Raw genomic sequence first — 27,132 nt, forward strand, 5'->3', positions numbered from 1 at the left:
TCATACATTATCTCTAGATTGACTAAAATGTGTTACTTTTAATTCTTCAGCTACCACTACACCAAGTAATATAATAAAAGTAAACCTCACTTTTCTGTTTTTACTTTGACCTTCTTTTTCTTATAACTGTTTTTAACCTTACTGTTCCTGAGACCTGAAGACCACACCTTTGTAACCTTCTAATGCAGTTATCTACTGCCTGATTGGGATCTCCTTTTATAGGCCCTACAACGGAATGTTGTGTTAAAGGCACCAGTTTTTTACACCTTACAGAGGTTATATATGATGCACTTTGAGCTTTAATCCTTTTCAAAATACACTGTACCTCCCACCGATAATAGGCCAAGATTTTCTGCTCATGCGATTCATAAAGATCTAAAGCTGAGGCAGTGTTTAGTCCTGTTTCATTCTGTAGTGCCCACTCCCAATTATGTTCCCAGTTATGTCTATAATTACAGGTATTACACCATAAACGAAAAAGTGACAACTGATCCACCCAAAAGGTCCTGTCACAACCCCCACAACACAGTGCAACCCAAGCAGCACAATGTGGGCTGTGACATTCAAGGCAGTTCTCTTTTGCCGGTCCTTTTATATGGAAAGATGATAATGATTCAATAATGTCAATCAGTTCCCTGGTCGTCCGGCAATGGCGCGTTATCCCAAAGGGTTAAACGCACCCCCAGCTGAGCCACAATGTCCAGCCTTATCAGGCATTGCAAGGTAGATGGTAATTGGACTAAGAAAAGAAAGCTGTTAGCTGTTTTCATTCATGTGAACCTGGAGAGGAGGTGAACGGCAAGTCTGAAAACAATCCTTTTTGTCCTTGAGATTTTCACATCCACCCCTTCCCTGGGCCTCTCAGAAAAGTTCAAAATCAGTTTTACAGTCTGTAATCCTTTAGTCATTTGGCTGAAATGGCATCAGCTGGGCGATTCTCAGTCCTTTGTTGATTTGGAGTGGTGAGAAAATAGTATACACTTAAAGCACTTAAAATATTTAACTTAGCAGACTTATTTGTAAATTAACAGAACTTAACTGGCTTCAAAATTCTATGGGCTAGCTGTGTTACACTCTTTGCAACATAAGAATAGGCAATTCTAATAATTAAATAGTATTTTCAGCTAGCAAGGTTTCTCTGAAGTTCACAACAACACTTTGCACACAAGCCATAAAATAAATGCCTATCGTAAAAGCATAAATCTATCTAACATCACTTAAACTTAATAGCACTTATACTTAAAATACTTAAACTTAAAATATTTAAACTTAATAGATCTTAACATTACTTAAACTTATCTTTACTTAAACTTAATAGATTTTTAAATCAACAGAACTTACATGTAAAATCTCTTAATTCTAATAAAACTTAACTATAACAAAACTTAACTGACTTTAAATAACAGACTTATTTGTAAATAATGTAAGATCAAACTTAACAGAATCTAACTTAACCTAAACCTAATATAATTTAAACAGAATCTAGCTTTATTTAAACTTAATAACACTTAAACTTAACAGGAGATCAACTTAACAAAACTAAACCTTAACAGTATTTAACATTTAACGGCACTTAATAGATAATTCAACTTAAACTACTTAGCAACGGATAAAACTTACTATAGAAATAAAATATAGCATTTACTATAACTTACTTACAGGCCTGATTCTAAAATATTAAGCTAAAATAACTTTCTTCATGTGTTTGCTATAGCATTTCTATACCAAAAAGCACACTCACAACATCTCACTCATACAATCAATCCAACATCTTAACATTTTTAAACTTTTCAAAATATAATTTTAGAGTCTGATGTTCCACTGACTGAACCATCCGGGCTTCTGTTGTTAAAGTTTATGTTAATGCAGGTGATTTCAAGACAGCATAACTAATGCCGAGCCAAATTGGCCGAAATTTGACCCATGCATACAGTACGCTGATTCCTGTTTCATAGTCTCTGCCAGGAAGAACAAAAGTGCCTTTAACTTTCCTTGTTTACCATCACTTGTTTCTTAATTTCAACAGGGATCTTTTCCTTTTGCTGACAAAAGTTACATCCATTAGGCTGTTAGGTCCTAGACCGAGGCATCCATTAGGCTGTTAGGTCTTAAACTGAAGCTTTTGCCGGTTGTGGGGGGAGGGAGAAACACTCCCGCTGCAAAAAGCGCTCCAGTCCCGCGGCGCGTGTGTCGGAGCGGGCGAAAACCCCCCCATGCGCTGGGCTCTTTGTTTACTCGCCGGCAGGCTGACTCCGCTGCAGCCACCGCTGCACCCGTGGCGGCTCCCCCCGCAGCGGCTTCGCTCTCTCCCGGGGCGGCGAGCCTCGGCTCCCGCGGCGGTGGCTCGGCTCTCCCCGCCGCTGCCTCCGCTCGCTCACCGCGGCTGCTCGCCATGGCGGAGCGCCCGTGCCGAGTTCGGAGTAGCACAGACTCACAAGCTCCGCGAGCTGCGGCCGCTGTCTTGCACTCAGAGAGATAGTAAAACAGTCCACCATATATCACTTGCCATGGCCTGCTTAGCTTCTTGGCAGTTTTAGCACTCTCTAAAGCAGCCTCTGACAATAAATCACTGAATTCACGCAATTCCGTTAACTCGTAAACTGTGTGGGGATTCACGAAGACTCCCCATTCCAGACCATAAGCCAAAAGACCTTGCAACTCCTTCCGTAAGTCTATTCCCTTAATTTGCCTTTTTTGCAAAAACATAATAAAAAGTTCATATGTGGCTTGCCTTTCCATACCTCTTTTAAGTGCGCACTTTTACCTAGCAGCGATTTCCAGGCATCGGCCACACGTATCAGCTGGACCCATCTAATATGGTCGCCAGGGCACGGCGCGTATCGGCGGCTTTTTTCCTCCGCTTTGGTTTCGCGCTTATTTGCCGCTCCCGCTGCTTCGGAGCCTGAACCAGTCCTCACTTCTCGTGGTGTTCGCAATCCCCATGGTGGTTGCGATCGTCGTGGTGTCCGCTATCACGTCCGGGTGGTCACCATTTGTTGAAATGAGGGGAGAACGACCATCCTGTGATGCATCGAACTCGATTTATTGATCGATCAGTCAGCTTAAATAATAGTGTTAACGAACTTCATGCATATTCCGAAATACAGGTTTATGATAGGCTAACAGAGAAAACTCTAACCACACCTTTTGTTTTACTACACCGTTGATTGTTTACACAAAACAAAACCAGTGTTCTCACTGTGATACGAACGGTTCCCAAAACTTCCACATCTGTTCTCAGGGTGCCATCTTTTCCCAGAGAGAGTGTTACACTTGTTATGAGAAGACTGCCTGAGAACTTTATTGTTTATACAGTGATGCCCGAAAGAGTCTAATTGTTTATAGAAGTCAGGCTGGGAACTGCTTCACAGCTACCTGTTACTTTTCTCTCAATTGTATGGCTTCATGGCCTTTTTCTTTAAGCCATGTTCATGGCCTTTTTCTTTAAGCCATGCTTGAACTAAACTCCCGACAGGTAGGCCAGGTGGAATTGACAATGGAAACAATCCCTCATTGAATTGGAACGTTTGGTCCAAAAAAATTCTCAGGGCAGCATCTGAACCTCAAGAATTAGAAATCCTTGGTTCTTTGACCATGGATTTTTGTTTTGCTATCATAGCTCGTGCCTTGCGAAAAGGTGATCCTCCAAAGTACAATGTTACCCCTCATTATTTTGCATATAGGAATTTGAGTTTTTGGTGTAATGTTTCCAACAGTTGGGATGTGCTTCCTGAGAATGATCAATACCCACGGCAATTGCTGAAAGGGTATTGGTTCATTTGTGGAGACAGAGCTTGGCAAGGCATTCCAGCTCACCTTGAAGGTGGCCCTTGTAGCATTGGTATGCTCACCATAATTGCCCCCACTGCCAAAGCAGTGATGAAAAAGGAGCAAAGTAGAACGAGAGCTGTCCCTCATTATGAGAACTGTCAGAGTGATTTTATGCCTTAGAATGCTGCCAGAAGTGTTTCAGCAGGTATATTTTTACCCCAATTATCTTCAGCAGTGGCATTGAAACAGTTAGATCGAGTTGGATGCTGGCTGAGCAAACAAGCCAATGCCATATCCTCTGCAATTAGTGATATGTTAACCGATGTTGATAGTGTTAGACATGCTACTCTTCAAAACAGAGCAGCCATTGATTTTCTTTTACTGGCACAAGGGCATATTTGTGAAGAATTTGAAGGATTGTGTTGTATAAATTTTTCTAATCATTCTGAATCCATTCACAAAAACATACAGAAATTGAAAGATCGAACAGCTCAGATTAAAGAATATAGAGGTTCCTGGCTAGATGATTTGTTTCAAAAATGGAGCTTTGCACCTTGGCTAAGGCAACTTTGCAAGATAGGTCTTTATGTATTAGGTGTTCTGATATTGATATTGATAGTGATACCCTGTATCCTTTGTTGTGTACAGCGAATGATGAACAAAACAGTCATACATGACAAGTTTTTGTCATACAAGCAAGAGAGTTAAGAAGTAGAAGCACAGAGAGTGTTCGAAATCTCATGAAGGTAGTAGATGAAGGTATAGACATGGACGAAGGTTTTGAGTTAAGGCCCTGGAATCGACCAGAGTTTTTTGGACAATGACTTGTGACTATTGTCAAACATGATACATATCTCTTTCAAGGACTGGGCCTTCACAGCATTAAGTTGCTGTGCTGTAATATAGCAATGCTTAAGTTCAGTGCGACTAAGTCTCCAGCAGATAACAAGCAGAAATTTTACAATAGGGCTATGAAACGCAAGTAGTAGGTGACAAGAAAATGAAAGCTTCTGAGTCAACAGAGAGGGGGAATTGCTGGAATTCATAAAGTTAGAGGACTTCAAGGGAATGGTTAAAAAGAGTAGGCCTCAGACAGAAGATTTGTTAGCATTGCAAATACAGCAAAAAAAGTTTTCTAAGCAGTAGAGCATACATGACAAATAACAATAGACATCTGTAGGTGTAGGGGGCTGAGTGAATGTGTATCTGGGGGCCTGAGTTAACTTATGTATTGTAAGTATATGTATAGCAACACCTCTGCTGGGAAGATCTGCCATGAGAAAACCACGCAAGAAGGTATGAGGCTCTGGAAATATAATTGTAAATGCAACATTCTGGTGACCCCGACGTGATTCGAACATGCAGCCAAGGAAAGAAGGTATGGAATCCCCCGGACAGCTGCAAGCTGTGGCAGCCAGAGAGCTGGGACAGAAGATAGGACAGCTGCGAGCTGTGGCAGCCAGAGAGCTGGGACAGAAGAAAGGACAGCAGAGAGCTGGGACTCCAGAAGATAGGACAGCTGAGAGCTGTGACAGCCAGAGAGCTGGAACAGAAGAAAAGACAGCTGCGAGCTGTGGCAGCCAGAGAGCTGGGACAGAAGAAAGGACAGCAGAGAGCTGGGACTCCAGAAGATAGGACAGCTGAGAGCTGTGACAGCCAGAGAGCTGGAACAGAAGAAAAGACAGCTGCGAGCTGTGGCAGCCAGAGAGCTGGGACAGAAGAAAGGACAGCCGAGAGCTGAGACTCCAGAAGAAAGGACAGCCGAGAGCTGGGACTGTAAAGTATGTATTCAGGACAGCTGAGAGCTGGGACTCTAAAATATAGAACATCTAGGGATTTGTGTGAGTGTTTAAAGACAGCTGCGAGCTGTAGCAGCTTGAGAGCTAAAATAAATATGTGTATTGTAGTTATAAAGTTGCTAGAAGTAAAGAGAAAAAAAAAAAGAAAAAAAAAAAAAAAAAAAAAGTAAAAAAAAAAAAAAAGAAAAAAAAGAAAAAAAAAGAAAAAAAAAAAAAAAAAGAAAAAAAGAAAAAAAAAAGGAAAAAAAAAGGGGAATATGTATATATTCTATGTATGAGCTGTAGCAGCCAGAGAGCTGGGACTAGACAGCTGCGAGCTGTGGCAGCCTGAGAGCTGGAACAGAAGATAGGACAGCTGAGAGCTGGCAGCCTGAGAGCTGGAACAGAAGAAAAGACAGCTGCGAGCTGTGGCAGCCTGGGAGCTGGGACAGATATACATATTGTAATTGTAAAGTAAGTAAAAGTAAAGGGGGAAATGTAGGGGGCTGAGTGAATGTGTATCTGGGGGCCTGAGTTAACTTATGTATTGTAAGTATATGTATAGCAGTTAAAGATCTCTCTATTGTATTAGTGACCCCGCCCTGGTTCTAGTTATTGTAAATGGGCTGCAGCTGTGATGTCCTTGATTGGGCAGCAGCTGTAGCCCATGGAAAGAGCTGAGATAAAAGGGGGCGGGGTGGTCAGGGAGAGCCTGGGGAGAGGAGCCCTGACCGAGAAGCAACAACACCACTGCTGTGAAGATCTGCCGTGAGAAGACCATCGAGAGAAGGTATGGGACTCAGGAAATATAATTGTACAGCAATGTAAATGCAACATTCTGGTGACCCCGACGTGATTCGAACATGCAGCCAAGGAAAGAAGGTATGGAATCCCCCGGACAGCTGCAAGCTGTGGCAGCCAGAGAGCTGGGACAGAAGATAGGACAGCTGCGAGCTGTGGCAGCCAGAGAGCTGGGACAGAAGAAAGGACAGCAGAGAGCTGGGACTCCAGAAGATAGGACAGCTGAGAGCTGTGACAGCCAGAGAGCTGGAACAGAAGAAAAGACAGCTGCGAGCTGTGGCAGCCAGAGAGCTGGGACAGAAGAAAGGACAGCAGAGAGCTGGGACTCCAGAAGATAGGACAGCTGAGAGCTGTGACAGCCAGAGAGCTGGAACAGAAGAAAAGACAGCTGCGAGCTGTGGCAGCCAGAGAGCTGGGACAGAAGAAAGGACAGCCGAGAGCTGAGACTCCAGAAGAAAGGACAGCCGAGAGCTGGGACTGTAAAGTATGTATTCAGGACAGCTGAGAGCTGGGACTCTAAAATATAGAACATCTAGGGATTTGTGTGAGTGTTTAAAGACAGCTGCGAGCTGTGGCAGCCTGGGAGCTGGGACAGATATACATATTGTAATTGTAAAGTAAGTAAAAGTAAAGGGGGAAATGTAGGGGGCTGAGTGAATGTGTATCTGGGGGCCTGAGTTAACTTATGTATTGTAAGTATATGTATAGCAACACCTCTGCTGGGAAGATCTGCCATGAGAAAACCACGCAAGAAGGTATGAGGCTCTGGAAATATAATTGTAAATGCAACATGTAGGACTGGCTTATGGATTGCAACAAGGTTATTTAATGTATATCTTTAGAAAGTTAGCATGAATGGAGCTCTGTTCTTTGTCTCAGATGAACAAGTTTTTGGTTTAATTACCATTACATGTGTTTCATATGATTAGATAGAATTCTTGTCAATATGTGTTGCTCTATGTGTGATTGGCTGAAATCTACGCTGAGATGGTTTTAGGCTATGCTGTAATGCCACACCTCCTTAGCATTCCCTATAGATCAGCGAGCTGTTAACATCCTGTCTCCATTGTCTAACAATGTGCTGAGACTGATGTGTTGAATAAAAAGCTCATGTCGCTAGTCCAGATGTCCCGTTCCCGTTCGTGATTGTATATAGTCTTGCCAGTAGCAGAATAGAATACCTCGTTGTGCGTGACAGTGTGTATTATATTTAAGTGCCAGGACTGTTAGTAGATATAGTAATGATAAATGGAACACATATATGAGAGCAATACAGTTAGACTCCTTGGATGGTAGTTTCTTGGAATCAATAGTGTGTTATTTTGATCTTCAATTACTTACTGCTACTGCACAGAATGAATATTATCATAGAATAATAGAATGGTTCACCTAAATTCATCCTGCATGTCACTGGCAGGGAAACCTTCCACTAGACCGCCTTAAGCTCAAAGACCCATTCAAGTTGGCCTTGAACACTTCCAGGAATGGGTCACCCACAACAAGTTCCAGTGTCTCACAACCCTCCTGGCAAGAAATTTCTTCCCAATATCCAAAGGAAACCTATACTTTCAGGTTTTAAAGACATCCACACTTTTCCTATCACTCTGTGCCCTTGTGTAGCTCATCTGCCTCCTTCTAGTAGGCTGTACTTCGGATACTGGAGGGCTGGTCTAACAATTTGCCCAGAGTCTGCACTTCTCCAGGCTGAGAAAATGCCCACAGGACTCTGGCTTGATGACAGACTCCCTGTGCTACACTGGGGGCTCAGACCATTCTTCTTGTTGGAATTGTAGGATGCTCAGCCACTGTTGATTGTTCTTCATTGTGGCACAGGTGATAAATAGTTGTTTTAATAAAGACACACTTGAAATTATAAGATGTGAAAATTTTTAAATTATAATTTTAAAGCAAAATTAATTGGAGAAAGATTCCTAAACCTGTGGCTCGTTGTCCCAGCCCATCTATTGATTGTAAATGACATTCCTTGCAGATGTTATGATGCATGAACCAAAGCCAAGTGATGGATACTACTTCAAACAGATGTTCTACCTGCTTACTGGAATATATTCTTATCATTCTAAAATACTCCCCTGAACATCAAGAACAAGAGATTACATAATGAAAAGTAAAATGCATTGCTTGAAAGTAAAATGCATTTGAAGGAAATGGGTTTGGGGGCTAGCACAGCAAGATCTCAGAAATGGGGTGCCAGCTTAGTTCTCTGGTTCAGAGACAAGTGAAGCAATTCAGGAGTGTCCTCCTGTGAAAACAGCTGACAGATCTTTCTGCACAACAGTTAACAACCAGCATCAGGAATGCGTGCAAATAAAATACTAGCCACTACAAGTTTGTCATCCATGAGTGGTAGGGCCACTCAGACTCATAGCAGTGGTTTTGCTGTTTTGACTGTTAGAATAGACAGAAAAGAATGAGGAAAATTATCTTTTCCATCTCATTTGTTTCAATATTGGTACAAAGATTATTTTCTTGCCCTCAGGAGACAGCAAAAACTGTCAACAACTGAAATGATTCAGAAATGGAAATAAATCACAAATATTTATTTTGAAATAAAATTTAAAACATAAGTCATAATTATAAAACAGGTAGAGCTATTTAAAGATGAGTGAACATTTCTGACGTGTCAATTTATAAATTTAATGATGTTTGATACCTCTCCGGCAGCTTTAAATGCAAACACAGGTTCTGCAAGAGAAGTGCTGATGGGTTTTATATTTAAAGCATAGTAATAGCACCATCTCGTGGTTTCTGCAAAGCTTTGTCGTGCTTCTGGCCTAACTGGCATTTCATGGGATGAGGCATGTACCTTCAAAGGCAGAGGAAGTGGGATAACTAATTTTTTTCCCAGCTGGATGTTCTGCAGAAAAAATAACTCTTCAGTCCTACTGCTCTTGATTTAGACCTAATTATTACTTGAGGCATGAGGACTGTTAAGTGTGTATTTTAATTTAGCTGGTTCATGCAGCAATGACAAATACATCTCAGGCTAGAAATGGAGCAGTGCCATAGGTGGGTGAGTGTTTGTGTTTTGGGCTTTTTTCCTTTTTGATATATCATTAAAATATGTGTGGGGTAGCAGAAGGTTAAAAATAAAAAACTTCACTGCTGTTGCATTTTGGACAAAGAGTAAGGTTATTTTTGGGGGGAAAATGTAATCATAGCTCTAGTAATACACCTGTATGAACTTTTTTTTTTTTTTAATGAGAAAATGGTTGCAAAATTATGATACCCTTATATGTGATAGGGGAAACCAGAGTGTGGCCATTGGACTGCCTCGTATAGCTTTTTTTGCTTATGTCCATAAATTACTAAGCTATTTGTATGATTTTCCTCTTGCATACCACATCATTCTGTGTCATCCAAATTCTGCTGAATTCTGAATTAAAACTATCAAATAAGGTCTTCTAGAAACTGCTTTCATTTTACACTTGAAATGACAGAATTTGCATTTAGGATTATCTTTTGACCTGTTACCCCTCAGCAGAAAAAAAAAAGCTAGCAAACTTCTGAGTATAGACAGACTTAGGGGTTGTGGGAAAAATGCTTCCACAGGAATGTTTCACCCACAGACTCCTGTCTCATCATTCAGGGATTTGTTGACTGGGGAGGTGCTTGGCCTTGTCTTGTGGGGTTTGGGTAAATGTTGCCTCAGTGTGAGGAAGCACCAGTCACTGGCTTCTCATCAGCTCCTTCCATCATCTTCTTTCCCTTTAGCTGTGCAAAGGGCCATTAGGTAGGGATGTGCAGGTGTGTGATACTGGTAAGCCATGTGTGCTTTGCTTGTCTTCTTTAACCCTGTCACTGCCTTTCTTCATTGGAGGAGGAGGAGGAGGAAAAGGGTGAGCAGGAACAGCTCAGCTCAGTGGTGAGACTGAGGAGGATGATGAATAAGAGGAAGAAACCAAGAGATGTAGAGGAAACAGCCACCCTGAGTTGTTCTTGCCATATCACTAATTATGGTGCCAATATCAGTCTGAAGGGGCTGTTGCATACTCTATTTAGGAGTGATACTGAGGTGGAAGGTGTTTGCATTTGATCAGGAAATAAGACTCTAAGGACTTCTAAACACTCTTTAAAGAGGATCGTCCTGTTCTAAGCCATGGTTTGATTATCATGGTCTAGATGAGATTCTTTAAAACTTGTCTGAAAACGGACGGGAGCACAGAATTCAGCAGCCTGTGTAGTGACACATCTGGCCAGATGTTTTCAAGCTTCATGTTGACAAACAATGATTTTCTGTTTGGAGCTAAGCACTGACTTTTCAGCTGTGCACCCTGAGGCTGCTGCCTGACCCTGCTCTAGCCTGAGCTGCAGATAACATTCAGTATCTCACAGAAGGTCCTGTCACATTTTGAAATCATTCTCCATTCAGCACAGGGATGTCCAGTTAAATTGCCCTATATGTCATCTTGGAAAACCTCTTTGTTCAAACTTCTTTGAAGGGTGGCTTTGTGGGGATTTGAACAGTTGTGATTTTACCTTGCCTGCAGTCAGTTCGGGAAAACCTTTGGAGTAATCGCTGGAGGTCTCCAAAACTTTATTTAAGTTAAAGACTACTGATAATTTATATTTATAAGTTTGCTCTGACAGTGCTGCCACATGTTCATGCATGATACAGCTGTGTATTCTGAAAGTACAAATCTTTCATCCTTTGTTCAAAACAGAAATGCTGCCTTGGGTGTCTGCTCCATGTCTTGCAGATCAGGGGGCATTTTGGCTCCATTTGTGCCATCTGTGGTGTTTTGCAGAGATAAACAGAACTCCACAACTTTTGTGGAAGTTGTAAAGCTGGTATGTTTATTACAGCGGTGGACGCATGTGGAAATTGTTCCCCTCAAATGACAAAATGACATGTGTACCTCTGGGAACTCCAGATCTCCTTTTATCTCCCTCTCAAACACACATGCATGCAATTTCACGGTAGGTTCATACATATTGATTCCACTGATTTCAAGTGACACTTGCCACTAATTCTTCAGAAAGAACTCCTAGGCCAGGTTGTCCTGCTCTGTCTGCCCCCCTCCTCCCCCCTTATCTCTTGTTCTTCGGCTGAAGCAGTCCCTCCAAGCACAGGCTCTTGGAGAGAACAGGCAGTCAGGCTAAACAGCAAACTACAGACTTAACTCAAAGATGTACATTTCACCTAAATCAAAATGTACTTCTACCCTGCGAAATTCCCACTCTGCCTCTATGGTAAGAGTATTTTTGGGTTTTTATTTAACTCAGATTCCTTTAATTTCTCTCAAAAGCACTTTGTTGATTTTTGGTACAACATATGCCTATATTCCTTTAAAAAAAGTTGGTTTTATGATAAGTTAAATATTTCACTCAATTTCAGATCTAACAAACAATAATTAAAAAAATATATAGTATTTTATTGCTTTTTTAAATAGAAGTCCAATATTTTGTGTTGTTTTCATTGACTTGTTAGTGAAATGATTGTCATATAATGCATTTTGTACTGCTAAGGTTTACTCTATCTGCATTCTCTTAGACATGTAAAAAAAGTTGTCATATGAAGGTGTTTCTGTGAAATGATATTTTTTGGGTTTCTTTGCTCTACCAGTAGATACAGAATTGCACAAACTGCTGGAGTGACAAGTTGTGGTATTTTGCCTTTGACTACAGTTTGTGTATTTTAAGAGCAGGAAAGAATGCCATGCTATTACTACATATTTTGATTTTTAGCAGTCTCTTAGTCCTTCTGTATCATTTGGAATCTGGACTGTTAGTGGGATTCCTGACTCTCCTTCCACCAGAAACACTAAATTAGCTGATCATTCAGAGCATTGAAGACCTGCAGAGTCACAGATATCACGTGCTCAAAAATGAAGAGGCAGAGCAAATGCAGGAAGTTTCTAAAGCCATGTTTCTTCTGTGCTTAATGGAGATAAAATTTATTCCTTGGCTCTTCAGGGCAGAAAGGCCAACAGCAATCACCTGTAGACATTAAATTATATACAAATAAATACTATTCTGTTTCTTTAGGGAAAAGTCTGAAATAATAAAGGAAAATATATCCAGCAATATTCCTGTCCTTCTTCAGTAAAACAATTAGGCATACTTTTAATTGTGCCTTTTTGTCATGTTTATAGTAGAACATAATCTATTGTTAATATAGATTGGAAGAAGTATTTTATTCTTCATCAATCTCCTGGGCTTTAAGACATTAAAAGGGTTTTTCTTTTGTTGATATGCACTAAATTAAACTTCTGAAGTGGGGAATAAAATTTTTGTTTGATTCAACAGGTAACAGAAAATGTTAAGTATATCCTGTAAGTTTGGGAATGGTTTCTCAGAAGAATTCATTTTAAAAGGGAGGAATAGGGAGAGAATTTCTATAAGTAAGGAATTGTTAGCTTAGAATTAAGCAGACAATGTAGAAATAAACGAATATATGGTTTTCTTATGTTTTTTCTTGTTATGCTATCTTGTTAATTATCTGTTAATCATTATACTTAATCAGTTTAATCATATTACACACACTAATCTGCTCTCTTTTTATGCTTAATACAGAGTAATGCTGCATTCAGCTGAAATGGAAAAAACCTCCCAAGCTTCTTTAAATACCATTTCACTTCTAATTTCTTAAAGAATCGATGAATTCTGGCTTTCACATTTAATATTAGACTATAAAATAGGACAAGAAAAATATGACATGCAAAACGTTTTTCAGTAATTATTTCCCTTCAGTCTGACAGGCAAACCAGTTAGAAGAAAATACTTGAGTATGAGGCCTGTCTGGAAAATGAAGCCTGCATTGAGAAGTTGAAGGGTAGAGTCTTGCCCCAGATACACGAAATGTTTGAAGACTCATGTATAATGCTGTTTGTAGCATGCTCAACAGTTTTTATGTGGAGGTAAATGGAAAAGATGAAATAAGTTGATCAAAGCTTGTGAGAAAAGAGCTGACAAATCTGTGCATTGATTTAACGACTTCACAAAAGCAGACTTCACAGGTTTGGACTTCTCTACGGTTTCTTGAAGTATTAATTTATTTTACAAAATGTAATTTCTAGCTTCAGATGAAGCTACAATGTTGCAATGGAAGCGATGTGTATAATTTAAAATTTAGATGCCTTAGATATTCTGTCAAGCTGGAATAGTGAAAAGGAACAATGTCCTATACATGCTGATTTTCTCTACAGGTTTTTTGCCTCAGAATTACAGTATATGTCTCACGCTGTGAAGAGAACTAAGATACATATGGGTTGTTGACCTTATTATGTCTAGCATAAGAAATCTGAGCAGGAGATAAATAGTACTATATTGGGAAAGCTGCCAGGACTTGAAGAGGTGCATTTAAGGGAGATGATTAGTAACCTTTAAGAGAAAGGTTATTAGGTTCTGGATGTACATTTGGAATGAGAAAGAATTGAACATGAATTATATATTGTATAATATATGTAGTAATGCATAATCTAATATATTTCATGTAATCAATTGGAAATTCTCCTTGTGAGGGAAAGAGCAATTGACTAACAGCTAATGTGGTTATGTTGGAGTAGAGGCATCACAAAGGTTACAAGTTTTTTGATGGCCAGCACAATTTTATTTAAAAAACCCCAACATCTGTGTTATGAATACTGCTCTTTCCAGGATGTTTACCTCGATGTGTTTGAAGAAGACGTGTATTGTTTTGATTTTGGCCCTTTAATGTACTGATAGAAAAATATTGCTTCAAGGCATTACTATTTTGAGAAGCTCCATAGTTAAAGAATAGTTTTGCAATTGAAGAAGTACCTGTGGAAGTATGTGTGCATTTTTATATGCAGCTTGCTCTGCCTGGCTGTCTCATGGGAATTTCTGCTGTGCCCATGTGTGCTCTACCAGGAGCCTGGAACTGATCATCAAGAAGTGATGATCAGTTGGTGATCAGAACAATGTTTAGGTGATGTTGACATACAGGTGGATGGTACATAAGAAAATGAGACTCACAAGCTGAGAGTAATATGAATCTGTTTATTGCTGAGTTAAGACAGTACTTACACACTTAGTGTGAGAATCTCTCTTCAGTCCTTTGCACACAACCTGGTTGCAGGCCTAAAATAAATCTGTCAGCCTGACAGTTTGTTAGTTTCCTCAACATTTGCAAGCTTCGAAGATATAGGATGCCTTTCCTGTTCTAAGACAGTGTGTAATCTATTTTCTCTCATGCTTCCAAGAATTTTCTGCAGTGTCAGACTTTGCTGTTTTCTTACACATGTGCATTTTCTTAATCTCCAGCAGTAAAGCTGGATGAGAGACACCCAGCAGAATGTACTGCAAACTTTTATCTTCTGATCATTTATTGTTTCATGAGGATTAGAACTGAGTTTGGGATATTTTTTCCTTGACTAATATTAGTGTTTTCTATTGCATCAACATTTATAACCATAGTAACTATTACACCTCTTCAAAAGTGTAATTGGGTCAGCAGGGATATGGTTTAGACCAAGTTTTGTTATTGCAGACTTCAATTTTTTTATTACAGGAAATAAAATTTAATAAGAAATAGAATTATATAAAGCTGTATTCCCAAGGCAGAGACAAGACTCTGTAATAGAAGGATCATAAAGGTACCAATTATGTAGTGGGAGTGTATTTTTCCCTCCTGCACTGCATCAGTGCATTTTCCCTCTTCCTTTAACAATACATGAAGAACGTAAAACAAATATAATTTTTATTTTGAACATGCTTATTTCTGCTTTATTTGACCTGGAATTCTTTGCCTGGGATGAATTTGGTGGATTGATGACCAGAAAGCTCTGTGTGCTGAAAGAAGTTCATGATCTTCCCAGCAGCGCTGGCATGACTCATGGTACCTGGAGCTATTTTTATGAGCCTAGGCCAGTATGGGAGCTGATTTGGTACTTCATCTCCAAGATACAAAAAACCAAAATACAGACGGAAACAATGACTTTCATTTTCTACTTCTTAAGATTTCCATTTAAATTAACACTTTATTTAGCATTTTACTTTTGATATCCTTGCTGCACTTTGGTATTGCTGCATAAAATGGTGCTATCTGGGGAGAAAAAAGTATTTTTTCATTTTGAAAATAAGGAAATGATTTGAAGCTTTATTAGACATATTTTCAGTTGAAGTAATGTCATCAATGCATTGAATTTTAAAATGTCTTAAAGTTAAAAAAAAAATGTGTCATTAAGAAATGTTACAGAAAAACAGAAGAGGCAGCATTTTTTGTCAAATAACAGCTTTTTAGATTATGTATATGGTATTCACATATTCTTTGAACAGAGAGAGACTTAATTCTCTCCCAGGAAAAATCCTGGGGAAGGCTGTGAGAAAGCAATTTTTATCTTCACTTTCTGCATCTGTTGTTTGGCACATGTGGAATGTGCTATGGAGATTGTATGCCAAAGAGGAATTTCTTAATTGGAGACTGGTGATTGGTGCTTGGACCATTGGTTGATAGACCAATTAGGTCAAAGCTGTGTCATGACTGTTCTTCAGTATAGTTCAGTCTAGTATATTATAGTATAGTATGTAGTGTTATGTAATATAATATAGTATAGCTTAATAAAGCAATTGTTCAGATTCTGAATCACGGAGTCATTGCATGTGATTCCCCAGATAGGGGTTGTCCTGCATCGATATATGTATTTTCCCTAAAAGCTTTGACTTTGTAGAATTGGATATTCTTCATGTAGAGCCACTTCTTCCCCCGGGTTTAATGATGACAAAGCACTGCGCTGGGCGGGAGGGGGAATGCCCTAATAAATTCTTCACTCACTGTTGGACCATTACCTATTGCTTTCATTTTCTCTGTAAAAAGAACAAAAGAAGCTGAATTTATTCACATGGCTTAATTATTCACATTATGTCATAGTCTCCATCTTTAAGTATCACTTCTTGCACTTTCCCCATGCTTTATTTGTGTACAGAAATTTCATCTGTTTCTGTGTTAGAACAATGTCATCAGTGTTTTAGAGCTTGGTTGTGAAATTGCCTTTCTTTCCTAATCTGTTTTAAAACTGATTTGAAGTCTATTTCAGCATTGGAGAAAATTCTGCTGCTTTTCGGATTTTAAGTTTCAGATGCAAATCTAAAGTTTTTTCTTTAAAAAACAAAGGGAACAAAAAAAAAAAAAAAAAAAAAAAGGAAAAAAGCTGGCTGTACTTAAATACATCTGTGGTGTTCACACATTGCATTGTCCAGAAAGGAAATCAGAACTGATTCCAGCTTTTTCACCTTGTTTTTCGCCTCTAATCTAGCTGTCCTGTTCCCTTAGGTGTGCTGGGTTGGGTTTTTTTGGGTTTTTTTTTCTGACTTGGGTGCTAAGCAGAGGTGAAGCTTCAATTCATTTATGCCATGTACTTTTTAATGTAATTTGCCTGTCATTAGGCAATATTTACTCTTTAACTCTTGGTTAGGTTTGCTTAAGCCCCAGTTTCCATTGCTCCTGCAGTTTGTGGCATATTTTGTCTTGTCTCACAGTCTGTCATTCCACAGCCCTTCTGGTGACTGACTCAGCAGTGAGAAGCAACAGGGGTTCAGCTGAATCTGCCATGTCCCAGCTGGCAAATCTCTTCTGCCTTCTTTTGTTATCAGTGATTCACACCCCCACACCTTGGTAAAAAAAAAAAAGCTCAGGTATAAAGGCAGAACTTGAGTTCCTTTTTCTGGAAAACAAACTGTCACAGTTTGATGCTGGCACAATGCCAGTGTCCCAATGAAAATATATGCTCCCTGGTGTCTGCTGTGAGATGTGACCAGGAATAGAGCAAAGCAGCTCCAACTTAGGAATGAAGAAGAACAGCTTTATTAACCTACAACTATATATAAAAAGAAACACACACAGAACTCAGAATGAAAACTGTCCAAAAACATTCCTCCTCCCCCCACCAAATTTCCAATACATCCACCCCTCAGATCATCAGCTCTCTGTCCATCACTACCCTTTAGATAATCAATTCTCAGTTCATCAAGAGGAGAGGAGTCCTTCTTGGGCCATAGGCTTCCCCTGGAAACAGAGTTGAGACCTCTTGTGTTTCCTGTCACACATGGCACGGCCTGGAGAACATTTGCCATTGTGACATCTTCATTCCATGTCCAGCGCTCTCACCACTGCACACGGACCAGAGCTGCTTCTAGGGTTCCCCTTTTAAGGATGCTTTGCCCAGTTCCAAAAAAGCACAGTATCTCACTTTTGGGATATCTGTCTCCCCCAAATTCACCCCCTGGGGCCAAGGGGCTCTTAAGAACAGAGGTCTTCTTCTTCCCTGAAGACGGAGGGCACCAACCACCCTCCTCACCTGTTGTCTCTGTTCACGCACTCCTTCACATAACAACATTGCACTGTCTTGGCTCCAAGCCATTGCGTCCCCCTAACTGCAGACTCTGTGTCCCAGGAAAAATGGTTCTGTCCATGGCTATACAAGAAAAGTCCAGCCAAAGGCCACTCCATCACCTCCGCCCACCCAAGATTCTTCTCCACTTCTCTCGTGGCCCATTTCCTCTTATCTCATCTCTGTCTCCTCATTCAATCCAGGAGGATTAGCATTTGTAAAGTTTCTATCATCCAAGAAAAGGGTTAAAAATCTCAGGCTCTGCCTGTCCAGAACTCCCACAGCTGCCCTGCCCGGCACCTTCTCACCGCACCCCCCCCCCCCCGCCCCCTTCCGCTTCTCCTTCTCGGCCAGCCGTGCTATCGAATTTCAAGGTGGCACAGGCACAGACACCAGCTCGCTCTCTCTCTCTCTCTCTGGGGGAGCTGCCTGCTGCCTCTCAGTGCTCCTCCACCCTTCCATCTGCAGGGGCCTTCACCTCCCCTCTCTGTCCAAGGCCCAGCTCACCTCACCCGGTCCCATGGCTTCCCCTCCCGCACCCAGCCCGCAGCCGGGCAGGGCAGCTCTGGCCTCCTTCAGGGACTGAACCCAAGAGACATTTTCCCTGGGAGTTCTCTGCTTTTAACCCTCTGTGTTCTCAGAGGCGTATCCATGTCCTCAGTGGCCACACCAGGTGCTACTATTAAAATCTGAGCACCTATTGCTTTGGCCACAGCATCCCAAAAAAACTCACTTCCTTTTCAAACCAAGACACAAACATTGCCTAATATTCATGTCAATCTCATCTCAGTGATCTTTTTCATTATCCCATTTGATGTTTCATCACAGTTGTTTCTTCCTTTGTTGGACCACTTGGTTATGGCTTGAAGTGAAGGCTGTGGATTCATATTTAGCCTTTATTATTTTAAATCAGAGTGAAGTAGAAATAATCCTGTGCTCAGTTGACTAATGCTCTGGCAGCTAAGCAGTATAGAAAGGAGGAGGCAAGCTTTTCCCCACTACCATCTGTAGTGTCTACCAGCTAGTTCTGTGTCTACCTAGTGTCTAGCTAGTTCTGCCATTCAGTTTTTAATTTGCTTGGTGCAAATAACTATCATGTATTAACAGCATGCAAGAGGTCTAATTTTTCATGCAGTTAGTTACCAGCAGTTTACTGGAGAGGTTATCTTCTGTTGTATCGCTTACTACATGAGATGTAAAATTTCCTAGAGATGGTTTTGGGAGATGCAATCCTTTCATTAGAGTTAAATCTGTGAAAATGGTGGGCAGATGCACTGCTACAGGACAACTGTATGTAAATCTGGCATGATCTTGTAGTAGCATTCATGCTTTGTGCCAAGACTAGTAGATCAGAGTAGCTGCAAATGTTTGTGAGACAAAAAGAATGTGGTTGAAGAGTAGCAGAGATGATTTGGGAATCAAGCTCTTTCCAACTCCTGCATATTTGTGTTATGATCCTGAATTATGCCAGGCTCTTTTTAACTCTTGATACTGAACAATGGCAGTCCTTTCTATCCTTTGAAAGGGTACACCCTTAGTCGTCTCCTGGTTTAGGAAACCAGGTGGTCTTGGGATGAACAAACCAGAAGACAAAGATGTTGCTGCAATTTTGATAGCTTTAGGAAGCACAGTATGGCTCTGCCGGTTCCAGTTTGACAGAGTGGGTTCCTACAGTGTCCAAAGACTCCTGAAAGTGTGTAGCTTATGGTTTTTCATCTTGGAAAGGAGTATGTGAAACAATGCTTAGGCATGGAATAGCAACCCTGTCATGCTAATAACAGGAAGGCTGAGTAGACTGGCTGACTCCAAGTAACTTTTTCAGCAGCTTCAGTCACTCGGGCTGAAAATTGCTCTACTGCTATTTGTCTGCCAGGAAGCATTACTGCCAACATAATATTGAAAAGCTCTGGGAAAAACTGGAGAGTATGCAGGTTTTTTAAAACTCAAAGGGATTCTGCATTTGCAACAGCTCATGTCTTTGTCACAGCCTCACTCACCTAATTTTCTACTGCCCTGCCCTTTTTATTCACTGCTATCCTGTGGGGGTGGCCAGTGGGGGGGTCTGATGGCTCTACCTGGATGCTGCAACCTTCCCAGTGAGAGATCCCACAAGAGACAACTTTCTAGGAGACTTAGGCAGTCTTTCAGCCACTGGGTAACCTCAGCAAGGAGCAGACAGCTCAGCTCTTTGCAGTGATTTCAGCTCTCAAGTGATTTCCGCTCTGCCTTGTGAGATGTACCCTGGCCAACACAGGGACAGAGACAGGAGCACCATGTGGTTGTTCTGCAGAGGTGGCCTTTATTCCAGGACCCTGCGAAGGATGCCAGTGATGGCAGCTCCCTTCTGAAAAGGGAAGAAACTGGGGGTTTTATGGGGAAAATCAGGGGTGGTACAAAGGGGAAAAACCAATCGGTATCAACAAATATACATGGGGTTCCAAATCATGCTGGGAACTCACCATGACCAGGAGGATTTCTCAATCCATGAGAGTTTGAGAAGGTCTTATCATAGCCCCTTCAAGGGATACCTCTCCAAGGGAGGGGGCTGGCATGCCTGTCTCTCTCCACACTATCCCATCCATAGTGATGTAGGGATTGAATTCTCATTCCTGCATACCAGTGTGTGAAGGAAAATAAAAGGGCTACAGTTTCCATTTCTAGCTCACCTAAGGAAACTAGAATCTGTGTACAGAAGATGAAGCTGCTCCATATATACCCAGGTTGAAAGAAATTGCTCTTTCTTTTTACCATTATGTATCTCATGATTGGTCAGGTTTGTAAGTGCTGGTGCCAATATTCAGTGAGAGCTAGCTCTGAATGATACTGCAAGGAGCCCAGCAGCAGTGATGTTACACTTAGCCCCTCTCTCAGCCTTCTGCTGCATTTCCAGAGTTGTGTCATCTGTTTCAAACCATTTTTTAAAGCCTTACAACAGCATTGTTTGTACAGTGCCTAGTCCATTTTAAGGCTGCCTGATCCCATAATTTCAAGGCTATGGTATGACAGTTCAGCAGTCTGTCATTGCATTGTGTTCATTTCCTTTTTATCCTTTTAGATTGGCTACCTCTTGGTTTCACAACAGATGTCAGTGATGGGGAATAATGACAGTGAATATGAGTGCTTGACCTACAGATACATCCTGCAGTTAATGCAATGTGTTTTGTATTGGCTGGTTTATCATTTTCTGAAAATGTACTAGTTATTTTTCTGAGTAGTCACTTTTCCAAGGCCTCTCACTATTATATCTGTTTGTCAGCCTTGGTAAAGGTAAGCAGATGCTCAAAGTGCCTGTATAAAGTTAGTCCCTCAGCTTGTGCGCACTTTTCACTTGTGCTGATAAACCAGCAGCCATGGCCTCTTTGTGGGGTCAAAGTGAGGTAACGATCCTTTCTCCCTGCTCATCACCTGGAGATAACTTGATACATTAGACCTGGTAGTTCTTAAAAACTACCAGGGCATTCCTCTGTGCTCTCCTCCCACCCCCCAACCAAAAACAACCAATAAAATGTCCTAAAAACTAACCAATGAAAAACAACAACACTAAAACAAAACAAGCCACAACAAGAACAACAAAACAAAAACCCCAAACCAACCAAAAAACCAACAAAATAAAAAAACCACAAACCAAACCAACCCCCCTAAAAAAAAAAAAAAAAACCAAAAAACAACAAAACCAAAAAACCACGAACAAAACCAAAACCACCCAAACACAAGTAACAATTTTTTTTGGAAATAAAAAAACAAAGGCAAAACAGTGACTTATGCAACAGTTAGTAATCTCTGCTGAAGAATGTATCAGAGAAAAGTAAAAGTGTCAGCAGGAGGGCCCCTGCAATTGCAGTCTTAACAAATTGCTGAGGATCTGATTTGATTATTTATTACCACTAATCCTAGTGGTCTGCCAGGAAGGAAGGAAAATAATTATTATTGACATATTTTAGTTAAAGTTAATTTATTGGTGATGAGACTAATGTGTGTTCCAGGTGTTTGTCAGTTTAGCAAGACATTTAACTATCAAATGTTCTTATTACAGTGTGGTTAATTAAACATGATGAAGCTATTGAGTTTTCAAACATGCAACTAATTATATATAATTACACATAGTGGCTTTATGGTATGCAGCATGCAAGACAGATGTGGTATTTAAAATGTTTTGTAAGATTTGTTAAGTCAGCTCTTAGTGAGAAACTGCCTTATTCTTACACATTAATACATAAATAATGACACCTCGCTGTGCTTTTAAGCTAATGGTTTGAGTCATGTGTGGATTGGCAAAAGCTGGTGGTTCTTTGAGATTTCTCGGCTGATGCACTAATTAATGTGGTGGGTCTAGCGCTGGCCAAAAGTCAGTGCACCCACTGGAATATACCTACTAATTTCTTGCTGTGAGATAGGATTAGGAGGAAGGTAAAGTAGAATTAAAATTTTAAAAGGGTAAGGCTTTAAAGGTAGCTTTATTAATAGTAACTTAGTAACTTAAAGAAAGGATCTAAGAATCAGAATAAAATCTTTAGAACACTTCTCTCCCCTACAATTTTTTTTCCACTCACAACATACAGAACCAATTCAATCAGTTTATCAGTTTTAGCATAGTCTTTCTTTAGTTTACTTAGGGAGAGGAGTCCTTCTTGTTAATGCATGGAGACTTCTCTACAAGAAAACAGTTCTCTTGTAGCTTTTAATTTCTACGAATAACAGTCACCTGGGAAATTTGCAATTGTCAAGTCCCTCCCATTTCTCACAGCTTTTTCCACAGCTGTGTTTATGGGATATGTTAACCTATGGGATACTATTTTAAGGATGAGCTGTTCAAGAGCAAAGGTTCTCTTTATCTATCTCTGAAATAATCCTGATCTCTGAGAACGGAAGTCTTCTTCTTCTTTCTCTGGGGCAGAGAGTCTTTATCACTCTTCTCTCTCTGTTCAAACTTTTCATAGGATCACAGCTACTTCAACTTCTGCTTGCTTTAGCTTTGCTCATATCTATAATTTGAATACTTAATCTCCTCATACTTTCATGAGTTATAGGGAAAGAGTTTGATGTATCTGTTGCATTCTTCTCTATAGCCTTACAAGAGGATTTCAGCACCAAGATCAAGGCATCTCCTCATCCCTCACATCTGAGACTTGACTTTTTCTTCACTGAGCTTGGGCTCTTCATGTTGTTTTTCAACATATTCTCACTTTGTCCTTTTCTCTCACCTGAGGGGGAAAAGAAGGTCTGCAATTCTTACCTGAGCATTAAAAGAGTTATCTCACCCAGACCTGCAGGTGGTCATGTGTTTTCTGATAGGCAGTAGCAGAGCTGTTTGCGGTAGAAGATTTCTTTGGCAGCCGTGCTGGGTGGGGGACTAGGATTTTAGTAGCCAGGCTAGAAAACAGCAGCGGTATGCTGGGAGCTGATGGCTTCTCCTTTCCCTTCCTGGTGGTTGTGGGCAAACCCCAACGGTGGCAGAATCTTGGCTGAGTCGGCCTGGCCTGGGGCTGCTCCCGGAGCCTGGCAGACCCTGGTTTGACCTGGGCTGGCAGCAGGGAAGGGCTTAGTAGCAAGAAGACATTAGCAGCCATGGGCCAGCCTGGCCTTAGCCCTGCAGCATCCCCTCCCGTGCCTGGCAGCTGATGAGTCCTGGCCCTGCGGCAGAGTCCACTCAGTCCAGCTCAGCCAAGACAGCAGGGCTGGGCTGGCCTGGTTACTTGCTCTCAGGCCAAAAGAAAGAGAGACAATTCCTGGACTTTTTCATTTTTAACATGTGTGTTCACAGAGACGTGTTCAGCTTTTTAGTGGTTTAACAGTGTCAATTTTCAATATTCACTGATTGGTTGTATCAGGCACAGAGAAAGCTCTCAGCAGCTCCTCTCAAAAACCCTCACTTCAGTGGTTGCAGCAATAAAACCACCACAGCTACTTAAATATTTCTGGGTTTTGATGTGGTGTGATCAGTACTTGTTGGAAGCTGCAGGTGGTTGGATGGCCCTTAGGACTAGCTCCACGGGAGGTTGGTGAGGGGAAGGGATGTGTCACAGAGCATCAAGAGGCTCTGGGCACGATTTGCAAGCCTGGGCTTTAGTGGTGTGTTTGCTGCGTTTCCTTGAGAGGTAAAGCTGGCTGTGCAGCGGTAACTGGTGACTTCCAACCATAGCCATGGTCAGGGGATAGGGAGAGATCCTTCTCCCTTTGAAGCCACTGCTCTAAAGTGAAGTGGAATCACTGAACGGAGTAAGCAATGTGAGTTAGTCACAACAAGTCCTTCCTCTTTCCATGTATATCACAATGAGTGGGAGGCAGCTGCCCCAGGCCGGGCCCTTGGCATGACACAGGGGCTGGGGGCTCCACTGGGTAGTGGAGACCAGGGCCAGTGGCCCAGAATGTAGAGGACGGGTGACACACAAGACGGCAGCTGGCAGACCAGGGATCCACAAGATGGTGGCAGGGGCCCACAAGATGGCAGCCTGGTGCCCAGAGGATGTTTCATACATACACAGATGAAAACACAAAGCATCTTCAGTCCTTCTCCCCTTGGCATTCAATTTCATGAGCATCCAGTGGGAAATACTGCATTAGCATCACGCAACAACTAGAAATGCATTCTACTACCAGGCAACTCAGGTAAGAAATCATATCCTTTTCTCCTTAGTCATCAGTGAGAATTAGTTTAATCATTATCAGTGAAATAAAATGAATGTTAGTTAATATGTTTAAATAACTTTTAATGGTACTTTTTAAACTTTTAGGTAATTTTATACTGACAAAGATGTTTTTTCTTGTTATTTTGTGTGCTGAAGTATACATCCAAAAGGGAGAACAGTTCCTCCTCTAACAGAAGTTTATGCAGACATCTGTAGTATCCCATGAACTCCCTCCCCCCTGCCAATTCCTAAGGGCATTGCCTTGGAAAGATTTACTATAGAGTTTATTCCTCCTGTGGGACAGACAAGACTCCCTCATGGAGCTCATGGAGCTCTGCTCATATTTTGCAACCTACCCTGGTTTCTCCTTTCCCTGTTTCCTCTCTGGTTGGGTACCCCTGGTGGCTGCCCTCTGTCCCCTGGAGAGCAATCTCCTTTGCCCTGCCCTTAGCTCTGCCCCACCATCCCTTCCCATTCTTAGACTGTCCAGAGCATGTGCTAGTCCTCTTTTCATCTGGGTTTTCCCTTTGGCATGGACATAATAAACTTCCCTGGAACTAACCCTTACAAAAGAGCCTTCTTGCCTGTCTGGCTGAGCCAGCTGTGGTGAGTGTGGTGTGTGCATCTGACTGCATTGCCTGAATGTTAATCCAACTGGCTTGTCTATAAGAGATGCTTGTTGGAAACAGATAATAGGTAGCAGCACCCACCATCCAATTCCTGCTTTTTCAGACCTCTAGTGCCAGAAGCATTACTAAAAAGTGGTGTTAAAACTATAACAGATTTATAGCTGTCATGGGTTTTCGTGAACTAGGAGTGCTCTGTGTGGAGTGAATTGTTTTTAATTTTCTTGTCCTGCACTGAGGTGCAATTTTGCATTGAGTTTTCCTGTCCTGTTAAGGACAATCAATCTGGGCTGTCAAATACAGTCCTGAGGTGCAGTGTGGCTGTACCTGGAGAGTGCCAGCCTGACAAGATCTCTTGTTTGGGGAGAAAAGGCCTTTTCTCCCATCTTGTAGATAATCTTGAGGTGGCCTTTGGGTGGAGCAGACTTTGCTCTTGCCCCTGTCCATGCTGAGCTCCTGTTGTTTGTTCCTAGTTGTCAGTAGCAGAATAAGATCTGTTCTGAGGATCTGGAAATAGCATTAAAAAGTTTTCTAAGCAATAAACTTCAATGAAATAAGAGAGAATGAAAATATAGTTTTGTCATGTGCCTTTCAGACAGTTTTTATACTTGTCTCAACAAGTTTAAAAGAGCAAAATAACATTGACTAAATATCTGGATTTTACTTAAGGGCTCTTGACAGTTAGTCAATCAGCTTGTGGCCTAAACAATGTTAGCTTTTTGGTTCAGAGGGTCTTGGGAAAAAAATTACCTGGCTTTTCTGGCTTTTAAGAAAACAGCGGGGCTAGAAGCAAACTGTGATGAACTTGTTTGCCTGTGCCTTGATGGGATTAAGTTGGGGTGGTGTACTATGACTCTGTATTTAATTGACCCTTACAGGTTGTGAACAGCCCATTAGCCAATGTATTTATGTGTCTTTAGGCTACTGCTGGGTGGTTGATAGACTCCTCATATTGCATTTGTTACAGGAAAGCTTAAGGTAATTTGAATGAGTTTGGGGAAAGCACAGCTAAAAAGGTAGAAAGGTGGGTTTTATTGTTGTGCTTATTAATATGGAACTATAACTTGAAGGCTGTGTTCAAAAGCATTAAAATGCATAGGCTTTTAATGGAAGTGTAAGAGAAACAACTCCTAATCCCTGTTACCCAAGTACTCTTATCACTTGTTCTTGACCAATGAACAGGGATGTAAAAGACCTTTGGCATCCAGATCTCTTCCAGTGCTGTAGTGTGAGCAAGTCTTCTCCCCAGCCCTAGAGCGAGCCATGACTCTTTATATTACCCCACTGAGATGTAAGGATGGCTGTTTGCATTGAGGTAGTTTATTAGTTGTCAATGTTAACAACATTAAGATTTTCCATTTATGTTAATACACATGAATCAGTGTGTATAGTGAGATTAGATGGTTTTCTTTTGGAAGGGTTTTTTTCTGCTAAAAACCCCACAGACAAACACACTTCTCAGACAGCCACAATTTTTCTCCATGAATTTTGAAAATCCATCCAAGGAGCCTGTTTATCTAGTCTGGAATAAATTTCTCCAGATGGAAGGGATCTTCCTGTCTGGCCTCTGTATCCTCCCTGAACTGCTGGTCCTATCTTGGGATAGCAGCCCAGCTGTGCTGGCAGCAGTGCCTCCCCTCTGCTAGAGAGGGGATGCGGCTGCCACCTTCACAAGCAGACCATAGTTACTTGAGGTTATAATTAATAAATCTTCAAAGTGTGGATTTGGTCTGCTTTGCACTATACCCTAATTGCATTAAATGCAGTGAAAAATTGTGAAAGGATTGTGCGATGGAATGGAGAGAAAAAAGAAAAGTTTCAAAAGAGGCTTCAGCTTAGAGCTCTGGTTTACTGCTTTGAGAAGGAAACTTCTGCTCTGCCTTGCCCTGGTTTTCTTCCCCATTCCAGGTTTATGGCTTTGTCTGTTGGATGATGTCTGTGACAACTGGACTGGTGTTTTTAATCTTGCTTGTTTACAATGTGCAGTCCCCTTTGCCTCCCAGGGAAGCTGCTGTCTAATTTTCTCATGCTTTGGTGCTGAGGTGTGTATGTATGCTGGTGCTCACTGCTCTCTTCTGGGTGGGATTTTTAGCTTCAGGTTTCTGGGACCAGCTTGGTAGTGGAGCAAGCCTAAAGATCATGTTTGCCCAAAGCCAACTAGAACAGTAGAGGGAAAGGAAAAAGAAAGTGCAGAAAATGCATGAAACCTTGAAGAAACTCC

The sequence above is a fragment of the Melospiza melodia genome, chromosome 9 (assembly GCF_035770615.1).
Source record: "Melospiza melodia melodia isolate bMelMel2 chromosome 9, bMelMel2.pri, whole genome shotgun sequence".
Taxonomy (NCBI): domain Eukaryota; kingdom Metazoa; phylum Chordata; class Aves; order Passeriformes; family Passerellidae; genus Melospiza; species Melospiza melodia.